Genomic DNA, 26,565 nt, shown 5'->3' with positions numbered 1-26,565 from the left:
ACTGCAATGAGCACACACCTCCTTTCCATATACTATTTGCCATTCTATTGCCAATCGAGTGCAGGCACTGCATTGGTAGAGATACGTTGGTGGCAGCAGGAAACATCTGCCGCTGTGTACGGCCACGCTGTCACCACAGCGTTATTGGTCCATCACCCGCACGGGTCCCGACACCGTCGAACATTCTGGCGGCGTTTAACCTCGGAGCGAGTGACAGCGCAGCTCTTCCAAAAAAAGCCCTCGACCGTGGGCGAATTCTCATTAAGCACGGCAGAGCTGTGGGGGTGGCGTTCGGTGGTGGTGGGAGGGGGCTCATCGCGCGCTGCTGAAGTGTGGGTGACCTGGGGAGTATTTGCTTGCCTTTTTAATGCATGCCTGCCCACAGGTAAGCGCACACGAGGACTACTGGAGTGTGCACGGCCGAGGACCGCGGCGAGATATCCCTGAGAAGCACCCTATCGTCTTGCCCCGCTTTCAAAGCACCTTCAGATGAAATTGGTTACCTTGGGAACAAATGCATCGCCCGAGAAACTCAGAAGAATGGAGGGGTCGGCCTCGAGTGGAGGGGAAGGGGAGGCCCTGTAAGCAGACCTCCGCCGTGGCCGCTCCACGGCACTTTTTTCCGCCCCGCGCTGCTACATGTGACAGCATCCCCGCGGCCCGCGCTCCGTCACAGTAATTACAGTGGCTGTGACTTCAAAGCAGGTGAACTTAAGTCGGATTTGTCAGATATGATGCTTTTCCACTGCTGAAATGTGATTAGTGGATCAATAGGATTAAGCATTTGCATTAAACATCGGACACTGGGGACATCAGGCTTGATTTAGCACAGTGACAATGGTCACCCCGTTTCTAATTCTCAGATGAAAGTGGCAATTTTAAGACAAACTGTCCAAAAGATAAGTCATTTTGTTAACAGGCACATATATATGCACATTGTTCGATACAAAGATAGTGTATGTATGTTGAACTTCTTAGCCAACCGTGCTAATCGGAGGTGCGCATTTGAAGAGGTTAATAGAATAGTTAGCTAACTATTTAGACAGTTTCGTGAAATGCAGCTTCTAAAAAACTGGTGTATTACATGAGATTCCCTCCTAAAGGTTGTACTTTTAAATGAATATTGTCTAATCCTTGGAAATCATCTTTTTTAGCGGCTACATTTATCACAGAGTGTCACAGAGTTGCACAGTTATTCATATTCCTCGAGACATTGTTACTATATACCAATTCCTTGATTCATTTTCCACATACATTCACTAATGTGTTAACCCCTGTAGAACATAAATGTGTGTCTTCAATCAGTGAACACAGTGAACGTAGCCTCTGCATGCAGGAGCAAATCTATATCATTGCTTCACAATGCTCCGTGAAACTTTAATGCATTTGCCATTTTTTTCTAAGTTAAACTTGTGCATAGCAGCCACTCATTAGCTCCCTGACCGGCCAACACCTCTCTCAACAACTGCCCCTGCACCCCTACTCAAATGCCCATTCCTTCAACTCACCCCTCACCCCAAAAACACATACCACCCTTCGAAGGAGCACCAGCAAGCATCGGGGAGATCAGTCGTTACGCTGATTACACGGTCAGCTACAATGGGCCACGGTCACAAGCAATGAGAGGGATGCTGAAAGAAACCGTCACATTATCTGCTCACGTTTCTCTCTACTCCTTAGGCATTAGCCATGCTGGAGGAATGCGGCAGGAGTTCAAGGTACTGCTGACCAGCATGTGATTCATACTTCACTCTCCAGCGTCCATCCCTTGTATATCAGCATCAGGCATCGACAATTTTTAAATTGAATTCCTGGTTGTCTTTTTTTCTTCTTAGGCTTGTGCCGTTAGGCAAAACGAATTAGAAATCCTTTAGAAAGCAGATTTTCCCATTTATAAAAAAAAAATTAAGTCAGTGTTTCTTTTCCTGAAACGTGGGGGTACAAATTCTACATTCCTATTTTGGGGGCACGTCTCTATCCATAGGGCAACCACCTTTTACTTTGCCACAAAGTGGTACAAGATTTGGATGAGCAACCTTCCCAATCGCGAGCAACTCTCTCTCTCTCTCCCGCCGAGCGACCTGGGCAGTTTACATATTTGATGTTTAAATCGTATTCGTGCCTATCTAGGTATAATTAATTTTATTTAAAGTCTTGCAGTGATTATGTCAAAGTAGTGTTACATGTTTAAGTAATTATCATTAATAATTGATGGTAATCAATACACTGTAAATTCACATTGTTATTGAGTTTGTGAATCTATGCATTAAGACAATAATAACATTCGTTACCACTGTTTTTCAGCAAGATCTGATATTATATATACAATGTATCGTTACCATACTTACTGATGCCCAAATAGACATGATTTGAATATTTTGTTTTACTAAAAACGGAAAGTAGTCAGTGACACAAACGCACAATATGTTATGACCTTAGCAGCAGCACATCATTTATTCCGACGGCAGAAAACCACAGCTTCTGCTTTTTTAAACTCGAAACAAAACGCAGCCCAGGCTTGAGCCTGCCAAATAATCTTGATTCCCATGCCAGCCAAGGGTTCAGATTAAATCAATCAGCCACCCGAGGCTCTGCTATGATTCTCCTGACTGCAGACAATGTGGATACTCAATACTTGAGAAGAAATGAAGTCGAGGGGGAGGGGAGGGAACCACAATAATGTACAAAAGAAGAGAGACAAAAAGAAACCATCACACTGTGTGAAAGTCCAGTGTTCAATATTCTCTTTATTAAAAAAAAAATGAATAAACATGGCAAGAACTATCTTGCCGTAGTCCCCAGAGATGTGCTTTGTATTTTTCTGCTACGCGTACCATGAGCAAAGCAGATTTTCCACTCTAAATAGGCTTTCTTTCAGCCCTGGCTCAAACAGGGCTTAATATGAAGGACATAATTCTCCCAGTGCAGATGCCAAGTTACCCAGACAATGGCTTAATAATAATGGAAGGACAAAGTCAATATCCTTCTTTGTCTTCTTTTTTTACAAAAAGTATAATTTAATTCCATTCGAAGTTAATAAAAAATAGGAGTATGGGTTCTATAAATCGTTTTAGGTGTTCTCCTCGTGTACTTGCGTGCTATCCAGTTACAAAAGCAACGCGCTGTCCTACCACACACAGTTTAAGGTAACACAAAATGATTTCATAATTCACGAATCCTTTTGAGCTGTCTTTTCTGTTCTTTAGATCAAAGCAAGATTAATATGCTGTCTCTGCGGTCCTGCAGGTGTGAGATGAGGAAATAATGTGCGTTACTCAATGCGCGCAAAGCCGCGTTGGTATGTGGTGGCATGTCAAGAATGTAAATTTTCAACACGAGGAATGAAAGTGGGAAATCTGACCAACCATTAATACCAAATTCAATACCACACCTGCTTGCTTGTAGACTGCCTAAGAAAGCTATGAAACACCCACAAATCATTCCAATGGTAATTTAATCTTCCAAAGTGATTCTTACTCAAAAATAAACCTAATACATTAAGCTCATGCGTTTACCATGTGCATTTGCAATTGAGCAAGTGTACACCCCCCTCCCACCGCAGGCAGGAACTTTTTCAGCGCTTGCCAGACCACTGCAGTGCTAGTCAGGCCAGGCTGCTTTTAAAATCATTTAACGCATTTTCGCTTTGTAAGACCGTAACAGGACCAACCTGGTTTGTGTTTGGGCAGTGCTGATCGGGTTCGAGGTTGTAACCCAACAAGGGCATGTGACCCTCCCCAGTGGCCAATCCGATGGATCACAATTGATTTGTGTGACGTCACGCTCAAACAGAGCTGTTGGCGAGTGCAAATGTGACCCGAGTGGAGACTGGACCAAGGCTGCTCGCGCCAAATCGAAACTGCCTGGCAATGATTAATACCCTCTGCATGTGTACAGTAAGTGGAGACTTACATGTGCACCTCAACGTCAAGTTAAAGTGTTTATGTGCCCAAGCGAGCATGGAGTGGCACTTATTTCTACTCGTGGCCTTGTGCCAGCGGTGGGAATTCCACATTCCTTTGGCAGGGGCTTCTTGCAAACGTCAACTTCTGTCGACTTTGCAAGAGGAGGTACTCAATGTCTCAACCTTGGAGGGACAATGTGTAGTCAACGTTTATTTCATGTAAGGTGTTAAAAGCCTAATTGTTAAACTTAATAGCAATGATTATTAACAATTTATAGCCATTTGCTAATCCACTGCTGGATGAAGGCCTTGGTCATGAAGGATGATTGACCATATGTCATTGCGGTGGTCAGGGCGGGTTGGTGAGGGGGTCGCACCCGAGACCAATTCACATGTCACTCGCTACCGACGTTAACTGTGGCCAGGAATTGAACTCAGGTTGCTGCGTTCAGAGTTGAGTGTGCTAATCATTGTGTCACCGCTGCTGCTGCTGCTGCTTCGTATCAATATTATGAGCGTATTAGTTGAATCCCTTAATGAACTGTAGTGTCAAACGAAATGTATCCAACGCAGGCCCCTGGGTTCCAAGTGCAGTATGCTAACTAATGCTCGCCCTACGTGAACAAAAGTTAAAGGTGCAGTCATGAACGTTATTGTTATGCCACTGTTGGCAGAATCCGTCCAAGACAGCTCCTCTGGAGGGTATTTTGATGACTCTACCATGCTTGCCAGACGTCTTGGAGTACCCAGACTGTTGAACGACGAACCAATGTTTCCTGCTGAATGGACATTAGGCGGCGGGTTTGAATAAAGTGCCCTTTGTTTTCATTGTTGAAATTTAATATCCCTAATCGGGGGGGTGAGTCTCTCAATAGGGAAACCGCCGTTGACTTTCTCATGAAATGGTAGACATTTTATCAACCACGGAGAGATGATGGGCCGAGTCAAGCCCCAACCAGGATATTAACTCGCAATCTTTTGATTGTGAGCTGCTCACTCTTCCACTGAGCCACCTGGCCAGATAGAGAAAAGATAGACAAGTATTCCTTACTCTTTGGTTCTTACTGTGAAGTCACGTAGGTATAAGATAAAATAAAATAAATCACGACGCTTCGGGCACAACACAAGCATCCATCGTCAGGTGGGAAAGCATGGTCTGCTGCTGAGGCAGACTGTTTTAAAAGGTTTGAAATGAGTGTAGTTCAAGGGTTATAAAGAAGTGGCCGCGGCTAGTGATGTTAATGTGAGAAATTAGAGGGCACGGAAGTGGCTATGTTAATGTGAGCTATTAGCATGATGTTAATGTGAGAAATTAGCATGTAAAAGTAAGCTAGGAGAGTGCCCTCCTAGACGAGGGCACGGAAGTGGCTATGTTAATGTGAGGGATTAGCATGATGTTAATCTGAGAAATTAGAGGGCACGGAAGTGGCTGTGTTAATGTGAGAGATTAGCATGATGTTAATGTGAGAAATTAGAGGGCACGGAAGTGGCTATGTTAATGTGAGCGATTAGCATGATGTTAATGTGAGAAATAAGCATGTAACTGTAGAAAAGAAGAAGTATTCCTTATTTTCAATTCAGCGATACAGTAATTATATATTTGCCAGCATTCAGATATGAAATTCAATATTATACCATTTTTATATATATAAATATAACTTTTAATACTGAGTGAAAAGGTTTGAAAGAATATGAAAAACCTCCAAGATAATATTACCCCTTGTTCCAGGGTATCCATGAGCTCTGAGGTTTCCTTTTGTTACAAAGCAATGTACAAACACAGTTCAATACAGTATATCACATTACGATTGCCTTGCTTGACGGGACTGGGGGATTGTGTGGTGCACCCTGAACAGGTACACCCTAAAGCAGCAACGTTGAACACTGTCTTTAACCAGCACCAGGGAAAAAGACTCTTTAATCTGCCAGATGCCCTGCACATTACATTTGCGCTCATAAATAACATATTTTAAATACATGCTCCTTATTATATATGATTTGGCTCATGGGCTTTAATAATTATCAAGTTTATTTCATACTCGCCAATGTTGACTAAAATCTATAATGGCCCCATGGAAAACGATAACTGATCTTTGAGTAGCCTGGTCTTGCTGACCAAACCTGTAAGGTAATTTCAATTATTTCTCTTATATATATTAATTAATAAAAATATTAAAAGCCCTTTGCAAACTAAAAATATGTTAAGACTTTTAACATCATTTTGTTATTCCTGAAAGCAACGTTACTGGAAATTATTAGTTTTTTTTTTCGTGAAATGTCCACTTCAGTCAAAATGGAGATTGCCATTCTACTGTTTTCGACAACAACATGTGGATTTACTAAACTGCATCGTTTTGTCCGGACTTCCCAATGTGTGTCTAGAACTGGCCCACGTATTCTCATTTATCTCTCACACAGCCCGTGTTTGCATTCCTCTGAGAGAGGGCCAACCAGCTTTCACATACCACGGGGTCATGTGTGCTCTTAATAAAGGGCCTGTCAGTCAAACACCCTTGCTGCTAAAAAGCCTGCCTGCCTGCCCTAGTTCACCTCTTGAACAAATATTAAATGCTTTATAAAATGTTGTCTGCATTGTCGTCACATTTAATCAACATACATTTATATTTATCAAGTTTATTTTCTGTACGGTATATGTCAAATCGGTACACTGTTGATTTAAATGCATGAGGTGTTGCCATGAACCATTATAAAATAAACCAGATTACTCCTTAATTTGAAAGGTACATAGTTTAACAATACAGAACTCAAAACAGCTTGGAATAACTAGTAACTGTGTTATAATATTAGCATTGCTCAATTGTTATCATTTGGCTCCTGGACCTTACATTCCTTAAATTTAAAGCGGCTGTTTTTAAAGGGAAAAACATTTACAAATTGTTTCCACAATATTATAGTTATTTAGGTTTTTTTACATTATACCAATATATCTGATGCTGTGCCATCCCTCACATTATATTCAGGAGCACTGCCACATTGGGAAAGACAATTTTTGTACTGGCGAATTAAAATTTCACAAAGTTGCTCGTAAAACCTCTTCAAGTGTTGCTGTGCTGACGGTGGAGCACTACAACGAGCTTTTCCAAACGGAAAACAAGGGGATGTCAACCTTGATTTAATTTTTTTAATTATTGCCCGCAGCCTGTCAAGAAATAAGCAAGAAACTACTTATAAATATTCCCTAATGGTAATAAACGTGCATTAAAATCATTTTTTAGATAATAAACACGTTTTTTTTTACATAAGAACATTTAAATAAACAGGCTCTGCACAATTTATAATTCCCCTGAGGGACAAAACGGCCGTTTTATTTAATAAACTATCTCACTCCTGACGTTAATGTTCCTTTGCTCGTTGTTTTTACATTCTCTGTAACACATGGCATATATTTTGCACAAAAACATGAGGATTCAAAAATATGGTATAATCTGACACACTTGACAAACTTTTGCACAGAGTGTGCCTTGCAAAAATGTCCCACAATGCATGATTTGCGATCTGTTAAGATTACACGACTATATGAATGAATCCTGTTGGAGACATTAATGCGTAACTGCGACTATAGATATTCTACTTAATCATGACAGGTGATGATAGTAAATGTTGATTTCATCTGCACACTTCTCTAATTTGTACAATTAAACAATGAATCTTCACGTATTTCCCAAAAGTGACAGTCTTAGCAAGCCCGTCTACAGTCAAATCCAGACAGATTAATTGTTCCTGCACAGTGCAGTAGTTCCCTTTCCCCCCCAATAAGTTAATATGTGGGGATGGTTGGTGTAATGCTGAAGTCAACACACTGGACTTGCAATGCGGAGATCGCCAGTTCGGCGCTGCAGTTGAAACCATGGGGTGAGTTTCTCAAATTCCCTTCCTCTGTCTACCTAGCAGTAATCAATTGGGACATCACAGTTACTTGATCAGCAGGTCGTGTGCTCCAAACAACTTCCAAAGTGTCTGGCCACCATGAAAGAGTAGACCTAAATGCCCTCTTAGGGAGGCTCTCTGGTGCTCCCTCTAGTTGAGGGCCCTTTGCCAGCAGTGGTCTAAGAACGCAGTTGCAGAGCTACACCTTCGCCTATGTTAATATGGAGGTGTCCCCCCATTGTGACATTATTGCAGTCCAGGACCATCTGTGCCTATGGTCAGTATTTAAGCGCCTACATGAGCGCTGTCTTTGATCTCCTCTTGTCTGGGCATTAATGTAATCCTAAGCATGAAGGTGGCTGGGTGTCTTTGGAAACTAATGCCCATATCAGAGCAGTGAGCCAGCACAGATGAGATCGTGGGTTTGGACTTTAGATCCTGGTCAGCCACATAATAAGGCACGTTCTCATGTGTGTTTGAAGGTCTCAGCCTAGTTACCAATAACTGTATCTGATTTCATTTCGCGCTTAGTTTTGTTAACCTAAATACTGAGGGAAACAATGATATATTTTCGGAAGAAAATCAAAGAATGAATTACTTGGTCATCTCCAGACAGATAAAGAAAGGGCACAGCAGTGGTAGTGTATGTTAGACAATTAAAGCCTTATGACGGCTGGGTTTTAACACAAGGAAATGCAACACTAAGCTCTCAGTAATTCACAATTGGAATATACTGTAATTGGTGTGAAACATAAGAAACTAGAAACTATAGTACTAATGGCCTTTATTTATCCATAAAAGACTCACTGTGTCTCAAGACTCTTCAAGGAGGAGGGTCTTGCATTGCAATGTTGGCAAATGCCTTGAGTGATTGGCATGAGGGAGACATTTGGTGTATCTAGAGAACCCTATGTATACAAGGGGATAATACCCATAGCTCTGCAAAGATGGATACAATAATCTATTTGCCTACTGCCATATCATAACCACGTTGCAGCCCAGTAAGCTTCACAATCTGCCAACGCCTACCTCCAAAGTGCTGAATTACAGGCGTGTGTCACCTTGCCAAAACCGCTTACTCACCACTCAACGTTTATACGAACGTTCCCAACTGCAAACACACTCTGTGCTGCCTTTAGGTACAGAAAATATGTAATGAGGTACAACGATGTTGCCAAATTGGTAAATATAAATGTAAAAATTCTCGATTCGGAGAAGCTATCATCACTAAGGTTTCTGTACACCAAATCGTGACAGTGTCTCATTAAAACTGCGCTGGTGAATTAACGGAGCAATGTCCTTGTTAGGGGTCACGAATACCTTCGTTGGAAATGTCAGGGTTAGATGCCTTCCGATGACACAAGAATTATGGTGGCTAATACACTAATCTGCACTCCCCGTGGAAAGTGTGTTAATTGTAACACAATGGCTTATTTCACCCTTGCTTACACAGGACATGGCAACCACCATTAATAACTCCATGAATGAATATTAAAAACGCAAACAGTAACCACCACAATCTCAATCTCAGCACTCTGGAATATGCTGCAGTAACTTGTGTGTCCAAGTGCGAGATGAGAACCCAGTGTTGAGTCACGAGGGTTGGTGTCACCCAGTGCGGTAACTCATGGTGTCACCCCTCACGGACCTCCGCCCGAACCACACCATACAGAATCCTTAGTAATGTGTTTTGTACTAATGTTACTGGTAAATCATAATTCCCGTATATCACTGAATGTAATGGCAATAGTACTGACATAAACAACTAGCAAAATAAAAATTACACCTTTAAATTCCAATATTTACTTTAATTACTATTTCATTCTCAAAAAAGAAATTCTACGTGACTTCACCGAAAGAACCAAAGAGTAATTCCTGCAGTCACGAAAGCTTCAAATAAAGCTTATTGACATCGGTTCACAAATGCTGACTACCACAATATTGTAGCTAAAACACCAGAAAATTTGACAAATCCAGCGACTATAAAAACGCCAGCAGCGACGAAAACAGCAGCGCGTGCTTGTAGCGCGTGCAGACGAGACCACGTCACTCGAAGCGTCACTGGAGTTGGGTAACAACGACAGCTCTGACCATTAGAAGGTTCAAAAAGTAAATTAGCATAGAATTTTATCCTTGTAGGTATATTGATACAGTACATGTAAGCTGGGCTTACGAAAAAAATGTTTGTTGTTATAACTAACTACGGGGATATTTTTATGAAAAAAATTATACATTTTTGCTGAAACACTGCAACAACAAAAAATGTTATAGACAATCATTTTGGTATTCTTGGTTCTTTCGGTAAAGTCACGTAGAAGGGAAATAATAAAATATTACAAATAGAAAACAATAAAAATTCTCACGACGTTTCGACTGCAACACAAGCAATCATCATCAGGTGTGCAATCCAATTTTCTTGCCGTGGATTTCACACCTGATGACGGTTGCTTATGTTGCAGTCGAAACGTCGTGAGAATTTTTATTGTTTTATATTTGTATTATTTTATTATTTCCCTTCTACGTGACTTTACCGAAAGAACCAAGAATATGAATCCCTGCAGTCACGAAAGCTTTAAATCAAAAATCATTTTGGTGTCACCCCGCTCTGGTGGTGTCACCCGGTGCGGTCCGCACCCCCCAAGCACCCCTCTAGTGACGCAACTGTGATAACCTATTAAATATATATTCATCATCAGGCGTAGTTCATCTACCACCAGTGGATGCAGGCCTCCCCAAGCCTCTGCCATCTGTCACCGTCACGTGATACAATGCCGTGCACAGTATTTAACATTACGAGATGGAAAGTTCCAATACGTCGCCTTTTCACGCTGTCTGTCACATTGGACGAAGCCATAACTAAACGCCTCTGCGTTTTTGTTGTATTTGTAGCTGGTTTCTTGTTTTCAGCCGTCATAGGTATCTGTATTTTAGCACAAAATGTAATGTATTTTAAGATACAAAGAGGATTATGCACTGCAACTACCACCTCGCTCTCTATTCACCCCCCCCCCCCGGCACATCTACTAAATAGCGTGCCCCCCCAAAAAACAAGTTACTTGATTTCATTCTTGGGCAGCTGCCAGCCCAATATAAGCAGGATATGATACAGTGCAAGCCACGGACACGCATGCATACACAAAGCAGCCAATTTTGCCATTTGCTTCTGATTTGAGCCGGCCAAATGTGTGCCCAGAACCCAGTTTTATCGCAGAGTTTCTCGTTACCTTTGGATTTGCATCCCGCCACCACCACCACCACCAGCGCCGCCACTGTTTGGTATTTCATTTCCTCAGTCGTCCCATGCGGCGCTAGGCTCCAAATAAAATTGGACGTAACACGAGACGGTCTACACTCGAATCATAATGAGCGACTTATTGACGGCAGATATTTCTCAATCTCTCGCTCTCTTTTCACTTAAAGCAGATCCATGGCCAGCTTGGATCATTCGACATGGGCATGTTGGAGAAGCAAATGCAAAGAAAGTTAATTTCCTAAAAGCTTACACGAAACAACCTTTACTGCGGTGGCTTTTTTTCTCACTGAAAGGTTATCTCAGTACTGCTGCGTGCATGTTTTCGTGGTTGCGTTGTACAACTCTCCGGTGTGATTTAGGATTGTTACCGCGTGTTTTTGTTTCGCACACAATGTCCATCGTTTCACTCCATGTGCTGAAAGCTTCTTCATGATTTGATTTGAGAAACTCCCAGCGCGTGGAGTGAAACGTCGGACCTCATGCCAAACAACGCGTGGTGCGACCCAGAAAACACACAGGAGGGGTTATCTCACTGTTATTGTACATCAGAGCCACTGCATACAATTACATCTTTACGAGTCTAAAAAGAGTGAAGTAAACTTCAACATCAGACTTACAGATCTTGACATTCTATTACGTTTTGTATTTGTTATACAGTCTGTAAATATGCAGTCTTTGTCAATCCACTGCTGCACGTCAGGGCCTTCCACACTGTGGATCATGGAGGTTATTCGACCATACTTTATTACAACGCTGGCCAGAGTGGGTTCGTGACATTGGAGAGCATAGACATTGAAGCTTGGTAAAGCCCAACAATTAATGTTTCTCACAACAACTGTTTATGCAAGGCAGTCACCCTTGCACACAATGCCCAGGCTCAAAATACCTGCTTAGTATCCAACATTTGATCCATTCCATGTGATTTGGTCGTAAGCAGATTTGTAATATTCTGCAAGTAAAACATATTAAAGAGGGACATCGGGTCCCAACTGAGACCCCAATTTTCATCTTAACTTAATTAAAGGGACAAAAATGGTGATTAGTGTAAAGCATCGGTGTTTTTTTCCACACAAAATTTATATGAAAAGGATTAATTTAATCGACAGGCCATTACAAACAAGATGAGCACTGTGCACGCTGTTTCCATTGGTGTTAAGTATTTGGAAAAGTCATGTATTCAACGAGTTTGCACAAATGAAAATATTATGGGTCACATGTCACAGGGTCTGTGTCCAATTACATACATAGTTGACCATAATTAACCACGTGCTATATTTACATAGTAAAAAATGTGCATTTGATTTTGCAATGTTCCACGTTAACTGTAGACATATTGACAAAACATACCTATAAATGCAGCCAGACGCAGCTCCTTCTCTTGTTAAAACCATTTAAATGTGAAAAATCTGGCTTCGAACCAAGTTTGATGTGACTTTGTTTACCTTCATGCCCGGCTTTCATTTTTTCCCTTTAATTTTCAGCTTAAAAAGTCAAATTGTAAATGTGGTTAAAAAAAAATATCCAGAAGCCAAGCAAGTTTTAGTAGGCAATAAAATGTAAGGGTTTTTTTTTACATACGAAATATACGTCTACGTTCAATTGCAATTAAGTCATGTTGGTAAAGTTTGGGGGGTGGGTGGCAACAGGGAATCCAATGACAATAACATACACTGGTTTGTGTTTCTGATGACTAAATAAGACAAGAAATACGCGAGCACGTATTTCTCAGCAAACTCTTTTGCCGAACCCTATTTGGTGTACTAATCACGTGACGTTAATCTGGTACTGCGTTCTGCTAAACGCGAGCAAGGAAGTTGTTTGAATATCAACTGTTATGCATAATCTTTGAGTCTTTCGCTAAAGTCACGTAAATAGTCACCTTTTACGTGACTTTACCGAAAGACCCAAAGAATATGAATCCCTGCAGTCACGAAAAGCTTTAAGGCAAGATTTAACTGTTATGCAAGCTATTCACTGAGGCAGGGTCATTATACCACGTGTGGTCCAGCTGTAAGCCTCGACTGTATTTCATATCATCCGCGAGGCAATGATCGCAGTAATCTGAAGCCACCTTGTAATGTGTTTTACCTGTAGTAATGTAGGATTGGGAGGGTGGTGGTGGTAGTACAGTGGTCCACGCACTGCGTTCTGAATCTGGCGACCGGAGTTTATTTTTCCCGGCCATGTCCAACATCAGTGGCGATTGACATCCAAGCCAGTTTTGATTCTCCTCAGCAGAGTAAAGTGTCATTAAACGAAGATACGTAATCGACACAGCATGAGGAAGCCTTCATCCAGCAGTGAATTGATCAAAGGCTGATGATGATGATGAACCTCAGAGCTTAACTTTCCTGAATTACACGTAAAAAATATTCATTGAATGTGAAAACCTTATCGTGCGATGACTGCACTGACAAATCTGCTGCACAACTTATGAGGGCCCGACTTCATATAAGGTGACCACCCAGAGTTGGGACCCTGGATGCTCAGTAGTACTGGCTCAGTGCTCTAATATGGCCATTATCCTCCCACTCCCCTCCACCACCCGCACCCCCAAGCAACCCAGTCACCTCCACACACACATAATTGCGTGTGTTTACAATTACACCCTTGCCACTGCCAGCGAACTTTCACTCAGCACTGATCCTAGATACACATTACACAAGGTTAGCAACGCCTTCAACACAGAGTGCAGTGGCCAGTGATTTCAAAAGTCATTTTGGGTTTTTTTGAATTGATAAACAATGACATGTCATCGCTATGAATGACGATGGCTGATGGTCAAGAATAATAACAGTGGCAGCCGAAGAGGAAAGTAAGTCATCCTCAAGGATGTCCACCGAGGAGATGGAGTGATAAAATCGGCTCACGTGCAGCTGCTAGGTGGATTATTACATCGCAGAATCGTGAGAGGTTAGTGGTAGCAGCTTGAGGAGGGCCTTCATCCTGCATTTAATTGGCTGATCACGTCGATGTAACAATTCCACTTGATTTTAAAATATGGTACGTAGCATGCCACAACCCTCATTTTATTCATATCCATACGAATGATAATTGGTTCTTTACCCTTATATCTGGCAACAAAACTGACACCTTTTTACAAGGAGTCATGTTTGCATAGACCGCAATACCTGCAGTCATAATGCAAACAAAAGAACATAACTCTGATAATGTGCACTGTCCTTAAAGTTGATTGATCCACACCCGAGACAGCTTTCCTTAGAGCCTTTTGGCGTCATCTGGTCCAACCCATATGAGACTAGGCTCTAAGGAAAGCTGTCTCGGGTGTGGATCAATCAACTTTAAGGACAGTGCACATTATCAGAGTTATGTTCTTTTGTTTGTATTATGACTGCAGGTATTGCGGTCTATGCAAACATGACTCCTTGTAAAAAGGTGTCAGTTTTGTTGCCAGATATAAGGGTAAAGAACCAATTATCATATTTTTACTGGCAAATGAGGATCCATACGAATGTTGAAACTACTCGAATTTAAAGCCCTTTGTCAATCCACTCCCCGCACCGTGCTCGTCGCGTGGCTGTTTGGCCATCCTCCGCGATGTTGATCAGTGAGGGGATGTGAATGGGAGAGGGCCATGGGACCAGTTCAGATATCGCTCTCCACCAATATTTACCCTCGCCAGGAATTGAACTCTGGTCGCCGAGTTCAATGTGCATTGTGCTCACCACCTGGTCACATCTCCCTCTTTAAAATCAGTATTAATAGAGTTCTTTGTTCAAGAACTTTATGCATTGTAGTTGGAAATAAATTCGGGGTTTCAATCCACACACTCAATCACCTTGTGATATTTTTAATACGTCAGCTGATGCCTTGTTACAATAGATTAGGAGCTTTCACCAACCGACACAAGCTGAAATAATTCTGAGCTAGAATCACATCGATCCACTCCGTGCTTGCACAGAACTGTATACATTTCTGAAACCAGTTTCCTTAACTCTCTCATCCATTATTTACACGAAGAGCACAATATATTTGTCTAGAAATGTCGCATGGCGTGTAAATTTAGCAGCATGTCGCCAATTATTTGTTAGTATGATTTGTTTTTCCATTTCAAATAGTTTTTTACTTTATTAAGATATGTTAATAATTGTTTACAGTACGTTTGTACCATATAATAGTAAAACTGAAACCTTGCAAAAGGTTTCAGTTTTGTCGCCAGAAAAAAGGGGAAAACCCCTATTATTATATTTTGGTACTGGCAAAGGAGGTCTCTCATGATTTTGATACAATATATTTGTTTTACATTAATCCCTGAATAAACAATGATACATGCTATCTTCCTACGAACATTCATCTTCCCTACAGTTCTGTTTGCCATGATAATTTTATTTTACTTATATCTCACCTTAGTTATTTTTATAGGTTTGATGCTTGTAAATGATGACCAATGCACACAGAACTTGGAATTACTAAAGTTAATTATTAATCCAATATCCGGAAAGACTCCACAAGGGAATAGTCCACATGACCCAAGGTCACATGATAGCCAAGAGGTCAGATTGCAAGCTTCCATGCATGCTCTCTGCGTGTTTAACAGCCGACCACAGGACACGCTCATGTCTCGTGAGCAATGCATTGGTGGAAGTGGCCCTGAAACCACACCCTTTTTTATGCACAATCAGCTAACAGGAATTCAACTTTTATACTCTGCACATGTGCATCTTGCACAACACAACCTTAATCTAAACACGGGCCATTGGGCCTGCGAGTGTGCTTAATGAAAGGAGGTGCACCGCTTCAGATTAAAGGATTTTTCGTCGGCATACAAAGATCAGATTTCTACAGTTTAGCTGCTGCATTAGTAAATCGCTAACTACCCACGTGCGGCTTAACAAGTTCGCTCAGCTGCAACAGTGTTACCAACTCCTCAAAGCGGACAGGCACAAAACAAGTTTATCGGTATATGTCACCAGATAGTCCTTCTAAAGTCGTCAAAATGTCACTTGACAATTGATCAAGTGCTACACACAATGAACAGAATATTTAATACACTTCTGCAAACGCTCCTGAATCTGCAATTGTCACTGTTCACTTTGACTACATTTGTGTCTCTATGTAACCCAAATAGCTATTAGATCTAGTGATGAAATTGCAAAGTTGACAACATTGAATTCCGATAAATGCAGTTGGCTCCGCAGCATCCACAAGCCACCTTTACAAACCTGCCATGATAGCGTCTATGGCCATGATCAACATTAATTTATCGATTAAAAAATTGTGGCTTTCATGCCCATATATTTCATTTCAGGGCAATGATTCCGATAAAGGGAATGCAAATTGGTTCTTTATATTTTCGAATCGCAGACTTATGCCAACTCGGACTACCTTCCACCTGAGTTAGACCATTTAACTTGAACGTTGTGGAAAGTCAACATTGGTTGTCATATGGAGAGACTGCTCCACAAGTAAATCCCGATTGTCATGGTGAGGGAGTTTACACGTGAAGAAGTGCAGTTTCATTGTTTTGCTTCGTGTCAAAATAATCAAGGTTTTCCACAGCATCCTTTAAACAATGACCTCACGTCGCTTCGACTTTATACTTTGGGTTTACAAAACGAGCTCTTCTGCAATTGCTAAGCAAATGTAAACCTGGCCCTGCCTCTGCCTGTGCTTGTGAACATCTTGAAACACCGATTAACATTAATCAATTATTTGTGAACTGATGAAGCAAACTAATCGATATTTCTGAAACAAAAATAGAGTAACACAAACTAAATAAATCTAAAAATAATGCCATATTTACCCAGGAAAGCCTCACCCCGTCGAATTACTGACTTTTAGGATGGTCATGCATTGGGATGTTTGGTGACACATGAGGGGATAACATTGAAAGTTATGCACTAATATATGCAATATTTAACTACTGTCCTGCCATCCCTTGAGGCTACAACACCAGCTATTTTCCAAGTAGTTGCCCATCCAAGTACTAACCAGGCATCCAATGTAATACGATTGTAGGTAAAGTAAACAGCACCATGCACGTGTTAAAAGTTGCTGGTAATTTAGAGCAGATTTGTACACACCTGAGCTAAAGAGAACGTTTCACATGCAAACATAACCATGAACCAAGCGTATTCTACGACCATCTGTTGCACAATTTCTTCAGTAAGTATATTCTTGATTTGAAGCTTTCGTGACTGCAAAAATCCACACTCTTTGGTTCTTTCGTGACTTTACCGAAAGTTATTTTGGTAAAGTCACGCTATTTTTCTACCTACGTGACTTTTCCCTAAAGAACCAAAGAGTACAGTAAGTATATTGTCATAAAGCAAGCAATAATATCACCGTAGAGTGAAACAGTGTCGTAGTTATTCGTGTACGTTTCTATGAACCCCCGAAAACGTGAGTTTGACTTCTGGCCGCCATGGATATCATCAGTGGCGAGTGATATCTGAACCAGTCCTGGGGCATCCCTACACCAACCTACAACGACCAGCGCGGTTAGGTTTGGCCAATAAACCCCCACCATTGACACAGCATGGGAAGGCATTCATCCAGCAGTGGATCGTCAAAGGATCGTCAACATAATCAGTGTAAACATCTCTGACTCGACTATGTCCGTGAATTAGCAGTTTTAAAAGACAGTGTTAAATAAACTCTTGCAAGTTTTCTTTTGTTTTCCCCAATATGTAATCAATATCGGCCTGCAATTTTCCTCGTGTGCGTGGCTAGGTATCCTCCAGCATTAGGTAAGTAATGACGCATCAATTAATCGATTCGCATAATTTCCTTTGGCTCACGAAACATGCATCGGATCACATGTGTAAGAATCGACTTTTTTTTTAATTGCACGCGCATTATCTGCGACTGATGTGTTGAAATAGAGTGAAACAATACATGTACAAACGAGACGGAAAACTATACAAACGAAAAAATATAAATTCTTTCAATGGAATCGTGGATATGAATTCAGACAGTGCATAAACTCAATCGGGGCATCAGTGTGAATCATTACACCCGGAGGCAAAATGATTGAAGTCATTCAATTGGGAGGAAACCTGGGCTGTAATGGGTCACATCAGCAATAGCGATTGCATGGGTGGGCCCTCCAATTGTGTGGATTCTTGAATATATGTTGTTTGGGTGTACGGGTTATTAATAATGATCATTCAAAGATAATATTACCGACAGCTAAATCACATGACGGTCGGTAGTAATCTTTTGTGCCAGTGTCTTCAATCTTGATGCTCTGCCAAAATTCACATCTGGAGATAATGCCCATGTGGTTGACAGTTGTGATGAATTTGTGGTTTTTGCCAATTGAGCACCTTACAAATTTTCTGCACGGAGACTTTCATATCACGAGCCAAAAATGTAGCCACTGTGCTGACAGAAAACACCTTTTTTTACGAAGCTAGACATAAATAACCATTCGGCTGGTAGCATATTTTTGCACACAAATGAAACCAAGCAGTACGCCATGATTGTAGACATGGGTTATGCCAAACATTGATTTTCATAATGCAGGACCAGTTTGTTGTATTGCCAAAATGTGTTCTTTTGCTCCTTGCCAATAAGCCAGTCTCATGCACATGCACCACGCTGTGCCAGCGGTGCTCAAAACAGAAAGGAGTTTTTCTCATGATTCCTAAGGCTGTCTTGGGCACACGAATACATACGCATTGTCACATAATAACATTCATTAACAAGCAAAAATACAGGTGCATGATGTACTGAAGAAAGGCAAAGATTCTGATGACAATGATGGTGATCGTCATCGTAATCTTAATTAAACAAAACGTTTAGAAAGTCACATGTTTTTCCACTGAAAATGGCTTGTTCCCTTGTACGCAGGATGCACATCACTACGTGCAAGGCAGCCAAAGTGGTAAAATTTTACGCTGCCATGGCTTACTCAGTGCCAAGAGACTCCGCAAGAAGTGGTCATGCTGCCTCGCCATCGTGTAGGTTGGTGTCTATTTGCAGATGGCATTGGATAATGCTCATGGCCTTCGGACCTTCAATTCAGACTTGATGTTTACTGCGGTTCGGGTGGAGCGGTGCCACAGTGGCTTTTCCACTGTGGCACGAGCCTAGCGACCCGAATTTAATTCCTATTTTCTCCGCATAGGCATCATCAAATGGTGAATTATACTGCCATTGTATAGCGACCCTTCGTCAAACGTCACTGACCAGAGTGGTGATGTACGGTTAAATAACCCCTATGACTGACACAGCTTGACAAGGCCTGCTTACAGCAGTGGATTGACAAAGGGCTGTAAAACTCCTGTATTCAGCTAGTTATACAAATGGGAAAATGTGACTGCATGTAATTCGAGTGAAAGTCCTTTCCCCTTTAGGAAATCACTGTCGAACTAATCTTCTTTTTGAATGTAAATACAAGCAATTCTATTTATTTATGATAAAAGCAAGGGGACTTTTACAATGACCAAACCTTTGGGCTCCATTGTTATGATTCCCTGTGCACTTACTTTGCCTTTCTTTCTGCAGTACAATTGAACAACTAAGTGGTATCAATTTAGCTGTATAGTTAACACCTGATAAAATTCATACGCAAGGTAAAAGTCAATTATTGCATATATGTTTGTGTATTACAGTCAGTTACCTTATTTTTAATTACATCATAGCACAATGATAACACATACCTTCCTAGATAATCCTGGATGCACCTCATATTGTTAGATCTCGAAAACAAATTTGGCTTGGCCTGGTTAGTGCTTGTATGGGTGAGCAGCAGGGATTTCCAGGTATTATAATAATCAGGCTGAGATCGCCACAATGTCAGTACAAAATGGATTGTGGAATAAATTCAAATTGAGCATTCGTGGTTTCCGTGGGTATTCCAATCTCCATACATATGCTCAAATCTTATTAATGGTATTCACCAAACATCCCAATGTCGGACACTACTGTACAAGAGTTTGGCGACTGAGTGAGGTTTTCTGCGTAAAATGATTGTTATTACACGTCTTTAAAATGACATGTATCGATATCTGCGTCATAACATACCAATATTTGGTGGCACCCAACTGCTCATACAGTGAAGCGTTGCTAATCATGATTGACAGGCAGCATAATGAACGATGTTTGCAAGTCGAGCCGATCACGAGAGAAGTGCTGTTCAAAACAAACATTTCACCGTGAACACGGAACAAGTGTTGAACAGCATTTACACATTTCCCATAAAAATCCAGTGGACAATACAATTGACTAAATTATGCACCGTTGCCAAAATATGAATGATCCCCAAGCGTCATCGAGGCTTGGCCTTTAACACCAGGTATAGAGCATGGCTTCCACAAGCCACACCATCGTCTATTCATCTAAAAGCTGCTATTTTTGGCATATTCTTGTGTCAATGGCAATTTCATTTAAAATGTTGGTTGAGGCCCCCACATAAAATAGGCAACACTGTTTTCATGCCAAAGCAATCATCAGAGTTGGAATGGAGTTCTAATAAAAAAGTGGGGGGGAAAATACTTAAATTGGGATGTTAGTCACACATGTTGGGTTAAGGCACAAAGCAGAGTTCAAAGATCAAACAACTTATTTATACTGAAATTTGCTGCCCAAACATTGTCTAAGAGAATTCTCGAATCAGCATCCTCTAATTTTATAATTCCAATTATTTACCCAGGGCAGCCTGAGCGAGTCTTAAAAATAGAACTTTTCAGGAAGGTCCTGAAATTGGGACATTTTTGCTAATTCCATTAATGAATGTTGGGTATGTGTATGGGGGGGGGGGGAAACCAGAGTACCCCGAGAAAATCCACATATGTGAGGGGATAACACTCATTTGCGCTTTGCACAAATAGATAAAATCCACAGACAGAGAGACTCAATCCAGAGACACACTCGACCAAATATCTCCATGGACCTCACCCATCGCCATTCCACCATCTCCCGGCACCTCGCAGCCCAGGCAGCCATACGACTACAGCACCTGGTATGCACTGGTGGTGTTTCCTTCATGCAAGCAACAGTCAGGTTCGGCCAAGCTTAGCTTCCAAGATCAGTTCAGATCAATGCATGCAGTATGATTGTATTAATGCCGCCTACATGGGCATGACCAAATCACCCAGACTGCACACTATCAGGGTCAGAACTCGGAAGCTAAGCACAGCTGAGTCTGGACAGTGCTTGGATGGGTGATCGCCATGGTGCTATTATCTGGTGGGCAGTTTCGGAAAATGCAGAAATATTGATTACTTTACTGTATATTCTATGCTGCCTGCCTTCAACTCACACTGACCAGCATGTGGATTGACAGAAGGGATGTCTGTACGTGTCTAGGAGTATGTGCGCATAGCAACTTAACACTGCTTGCTTGTGGTTTTGCTTTGACGTCCACTGGCAGCCAAGAGGTCTGCTGCTCTTCTGCATACTTGCCAGTCTATTACATGACTCGGTCGTGTTTATGCAACGTGGCCTCTGGGTCTGCAGCATGTGGGACACCAAAAGACCATTAAACATAAAGCATGGCTGGACTTAAGATGGGCAATATCAATCCTACCTCCCTGTATGTGTGGCCCTGTATGTGTGGCCTTGGTGAAACGGTTAGCGCTGGTCGAAACACTGGGATAAGTTTCTCAAATCCCCCCCACAACCACCACCACCACCACGTGTCCACCCAGCAGTATAAATGAGTACACGACAGTGAATCGTCGGCTGCATTTGGTGGGGGCATATTGTGAGTGTACGCTCACCTCTTCTAATGCAGGACATATGGTCAATGTGGAAGGATAGAACCTCGAGAATTTGCTTTGGTGGCGCCCCTTCTGGCAGTTGTGGCGTGAGCAGGAAATTGCAGGGCCGCGCCTTTACATTTTTACTCGTTACTCTACTTACGCTAGAAGTCTGCGAGAAATGTTCTTTGTACAATCGCAAAGCCATAACGTGTGTCGTTAGCAGAGTCAAGGATATGCATCCAGAATTGTTTTTAAACGATCTTTCAGGTAAATAATTAAATGTGTTCAGAAAAAAAAAATGTCTTTCCCCACTTTACAATGTTTTGGGTTTGTTTTTTAAAGAGGTTATTGAAGTGTGGCCATGATGACGAGGTGCCTGTTTGATGAAGTTTTCTTTTAAGCTTTCAGCTTCTTTGCTGAGAATAACAACCAATCAAGTCCTGCATGCCTCTGCTCCTTTTATCCATCCATACACTCTGAATAAATACTCTCAAAACACCAAACACCCCTCTCTGCTAGCCATCCCGATCCTTACTTACATCTGGAACTGCAAAACAAGCACTTCTACCTTGGTGCTGCCACTGCAGTAGTTAATATGCATTGAAAAAAATGCAATGGACAAATGCTGTTATCCGTTAACCTTTTTGATGTTGTTTAAGAAATGTGAGATGTTGGTTCACTGCACGGCTTTACACAAACGAACACGTAAGTAACAAGCACAGCGCTGGAGAGCCACAGCTTCGTGACCAACACAGATTCAAGCCCATGGGTAAAATTCATGATGTTTGAACGTTATTACAATTGCTATGCATTCAACAATTATTCATTTAAATTATGTGCTTTCCTTACCTTTTACCGAAACACAGTAAAAACAATGTCACCGTCCTTACTGGAATAAATTACGTAACTAAAGCCTTATTCTTCTTACGTGCATCAACTCCACTTGAATCTGTAACCCTATAAGAGGCGACGTTTCAGACAATGGCCCTCCTTAGCACATTTATACAATTGTGGCTTTTTTTCCTTTTAGGGCAGTGTTATTGATGAACGTGTTGAGTTTCCGTAGTAAAAAATATCTTCGTTACGTATTTCAAATACATTCTTTTTCGAAGTAAGCATGAAGGTCAGTGTTATTGACGAATGCAATGAGTTTGTCATTTGTGCTTGTGCACCACTGCCAACGCTGTATCATAGATCATATATTCAATCACATGACGCATTTAACTGACCCCATCAATTACCAAACATATACTTACCAATTTAACACGAAGGCTTTCGCGACCTATATTATCCATGATACAGTGTTTTTGTGTTAGATCACATGAATATAAATGTGTCGTTAAACCTGCCACCACCCGACACAGCCAATTAGAAAGGTTTGTCATCATCAGGCGACAGCCACAAATCTGGCTGTCACCTGACGATGCTAGTTGTAATTACTGGTGAAACATCGCACTCGAATTATTCATATTTTGGGTTTACTCTCCAACACACCGGTGTGCTGAACTAGTAACGAATTGAAATGTTTTGTTTACGTGACAAACCTTACTAATTGGCTGTGTCGGGTGGTGGCGGTCTAACCCAAAAAAAACTCTATTATGGATATACTTACTATTTTAAAATTGTTAATTTTGTAATTATACTAAATTTTATGTATGTCAAACAACCATCAAACAATTACACACAGAGTACAAAGACAAGATCCCCATATAGCCTTAACAGACTGTTGGGCTAAGTGTTGTTAGCGAGCACCTATGAAGGCCGGAACGGTACACGAGGGGGTGGGTGGCCAGCAACCACGCCCGGCCGCCTTTGTCTCCCCATGTGAGGATGCTTACACACCACACCAGGTACTCATTTGAGGCTGAGTCGACCTAGAGTAGGCCCAGGACCGGTTCAAATAATCGTCACTGGTGTTGGCCGTGAGCAGGAATAGAACTCGGGTGGCCGGGTTCATAGCGCAGCGTGTTAACCACTACACTACCGCGCCCCACTCAATGTATTATGCCTCAAAAATTAGAGTAATGCGAATATGGATGGACGTTTTGGGAAATAGACATGATATGAATTGAATGCACTTTATTACAGAACACATCAACAGGCAAACATTATATTTCGAATGAGAAAAAAAAAAGTAGCATTTTTAATTAATGTAAAAATATTGATGTGAGGTCTTAAAACTTGGCCCGATATCATACTTATAAAACACAGAACATGCTTCACCAGTGCAGATGCAGTAAAAGTTTATGTGTCGTGCTAAAATGAATGCACCCGGCTCCCGATCCCTACGTTTCCACTGCAGTTAATGCAAGGGACATCCATAAAACACGTACAGGAGTGCAGCTGATGCAAGGCAATAGTGCTTAGACTAATGAACATGTGGTTTTAATGTAAATGCACCTACAGCTAAACAACCAGCATGAGATTTATAAACACCGTATAACCAGCCTGCACCCGCGTTTAAATATTTGGGGACCTTTCGTAATTGAGCAAAGAGAGTGTCCCCTACTGCTGGGATTGAAATTTATTCAACATCATTACAGTGTGACCGACTTTTTTTCGAAGCTAGCTGATGGATATTGTTTTGTTGCTCGTAAACATTTTCGTTCATGCTCAGCAGTGCAAAAAACATGAAGAGCACCGATTGCTGGATGTTCCACGCACACTCTGCGGTACAGGTTTTTTTACTACTCCATATGGAGACTGCTTAAGCTGAAAGTTATATATTGTATTTCTTTTCGACATTACATTTTATACGAAGTAAACTAGAGGGGGGGTTCCACAGTGGCCGAGTCGTTTGTCCCTGTGGGGTGGGAAAGGCAGGATTATTGGGGCGTGTGGCCTGGCAGAAAAAGAGGGGAGAACACACCCGCAATTACATTTGTGGTGGTCCCCCAGATTCCTTGAAAATTGGTAACACAACTTGCATAATGAAGTCTTCAAGTGATGGGGTTACAAATGCTTATGCACACTGGCAAATAAAGTGGCTCCCCTTTGTGTTCTATCCCTATTTGCAAATCTTAATTTCTGCTACACGCCACTACAGAGGTAGCACACCCACCCTTGACCCCTGGAGGGCTATATTCTTTTTATTCCCTGGAGGACTAGTTATTTGGCAGTAACGATGTCCAGAGACTCGGCCCCTTGTTTGACTTCACACCCACGCGAGCGATGAACCTGACACGCGCGAGCCTGCTGGGTCAGCTAAGCCCACAGATGTGTCCAAAACACGCGTACTTTGACTGGACCCATGACCTCATACAACTAGAGGAATAAAATTAAAACGCAGAGAAAAAAGAAGAATGCTTTCAACGCCGAAAGAGCGCGCAACTTGAAACAATTCCACGTGATAAGTGACCACTCTCATTCTTCGGCAACTTGCTCAATATCAATCACCGCACGCCAAATCACAGAAAACATACAATATTATAACACTCGATGCGGATTGGCTGTGTTCTCTTATCAGCCTCATGCGGGCTGACATTTCTTCAAATGAGAAAGTAAGCTAGACATTAAAGAGATCAATGTGGCACAAGCCAACTACAAAGTGAAGCTTTTCTTTAAGGGTCACTCCTTCTGAATCACCCCTAGTGCTGTCCATATTGAATTAACCTGATTATGCCCCAAACAAGACACAAATTGACTGGCCATGTGAGCCAGAGCTGGCAGTGCTAACCAGGGGAAACCTGATAACAGCACGGGTACATGATGTGGTCGTTGTGGCATGACGTAGTCTGCTGTTACCCAGCAAAGGAAAAAAATAGATTAAATGCACCACTGTGATTGAAACTTCAACAAATGCAAGCGTTCTCCACCGACGAGTCATCATCGTGCTATGGAACATGGAAGCAAGCCGAGACACACAGCAATAAGCAACAAAGATGATGATGATGATGCTTCTGCTAAGAATGTTTACGAGGGCTGGGCTGGCAGAGAGTGACCTTCCGAAAACATTCCCAGATAAGAACTCACGGAAGTTGATTTAATCCACGATGTATGCAGATAACAGATGCTGCCATGCTGTATTAGTTCGCACACTGGGCTTACGATCCACAGGGCGCCAGTTACATCTCCCAGCGCGGCAGCTGAAACAATTGGAACACTACAACCCACAGGCAGTAATATTCGGCAGGTTTGCGTGTTTTGTTTGGTAAAGTGTGCGTTACTCCCACTTCTTCCAACATGGAAGAAAAAAATGCAATGGACAAATGCTGTTATCCGTTAACCTTTTTTATGTTGTTTTGATGTTGTTGCTTACGATCCACAGGGCGCCAGTTACATCTCCCAGCGCGGCAGCTGAAACAATTGGAACACTCTTACAATGCCACCGCACCTTTGTCCACTCAGAAATATAATAAAAGGGTACAACCCACAGGCAGTAATATTCGGCAGGTTTGCGTGTTTTGTTTGGTAAAGTGTGCGTTACTCCCACTTCTTCCAACATGGAAGAGTCGGACTAAAGTCACCTCTCTTCAGGGGGCGCCATAGAGCTCCCTCTAGTGGCCTGAGCAAGAGATTTCACTTACCAGAGATCAGAGGTGTGGACTCGAGTCATGTGACTTGGACTCGAGTCAGACTCGAGTCATGAATTTGATGACTTGCGACTCGACTTGGACTTGCATAACAATGACTTTGTCCCACCTATGAGATGTGGACTCGAGTCATGTGACTTGGACTCGAGTCAGACTCGAGTCATGAATTTGATGACTTGCGACTCGACTTGGACTTGCATAACAATGACTTTGTCCCACCTATGAGATGTGGACTCGAGTCATGTGACTTGGACTCGAGTCAGACTCGAGTCATGAATTTGATGACTTGCGACTCGACTTGGACTTGCATAACAATGA

General features: G+C 41.8%; 1 long non-coding RNA gene across 1 annotated transcript in view; it reads left to right on the top strand.

Moving 5' to 3' along the window:
• Window positions 1–25,790, top strand: part of LOC144932231 (uncharacterized) — a 40,018-nt gene extending 14,228 nt beyond the window's left edge. Inside the window, exons 4-6 of the long non-coding RNA XR_013636869.1 lie at window positions 386–705; window positions 1,681–1,718; window positions 25,772–25,790. This is a non-coding gene — a long non-coding RNA (uncharacterized LOC144932231). The remainder of the gene's footprint in view (window positions 1–385; window positions 706–1,680; window positions 1,719–25,771) is intronic.
• Window positions 25,791–26,565: the final 775 nt, after the last annotated feature.

Source organism: Lampetra fluviatilis, chromosome 5, assembly GCF_964198595.1.
Source record: "Lampetra fluviatilis chromosome 5, kcLamFluv1.1, whole genome shotgun sequence".
Classification (NCBI taxonomy): Eukaryota; Metazoa; Chordata; class Hyperoartia; order Petromyzontiformes; family Petromyzontidae; genus Lampetra; species Lampetra fluviatilis.
This window is presented reverse-complemented; position numbering and strand designations above follow the sequence as displayed.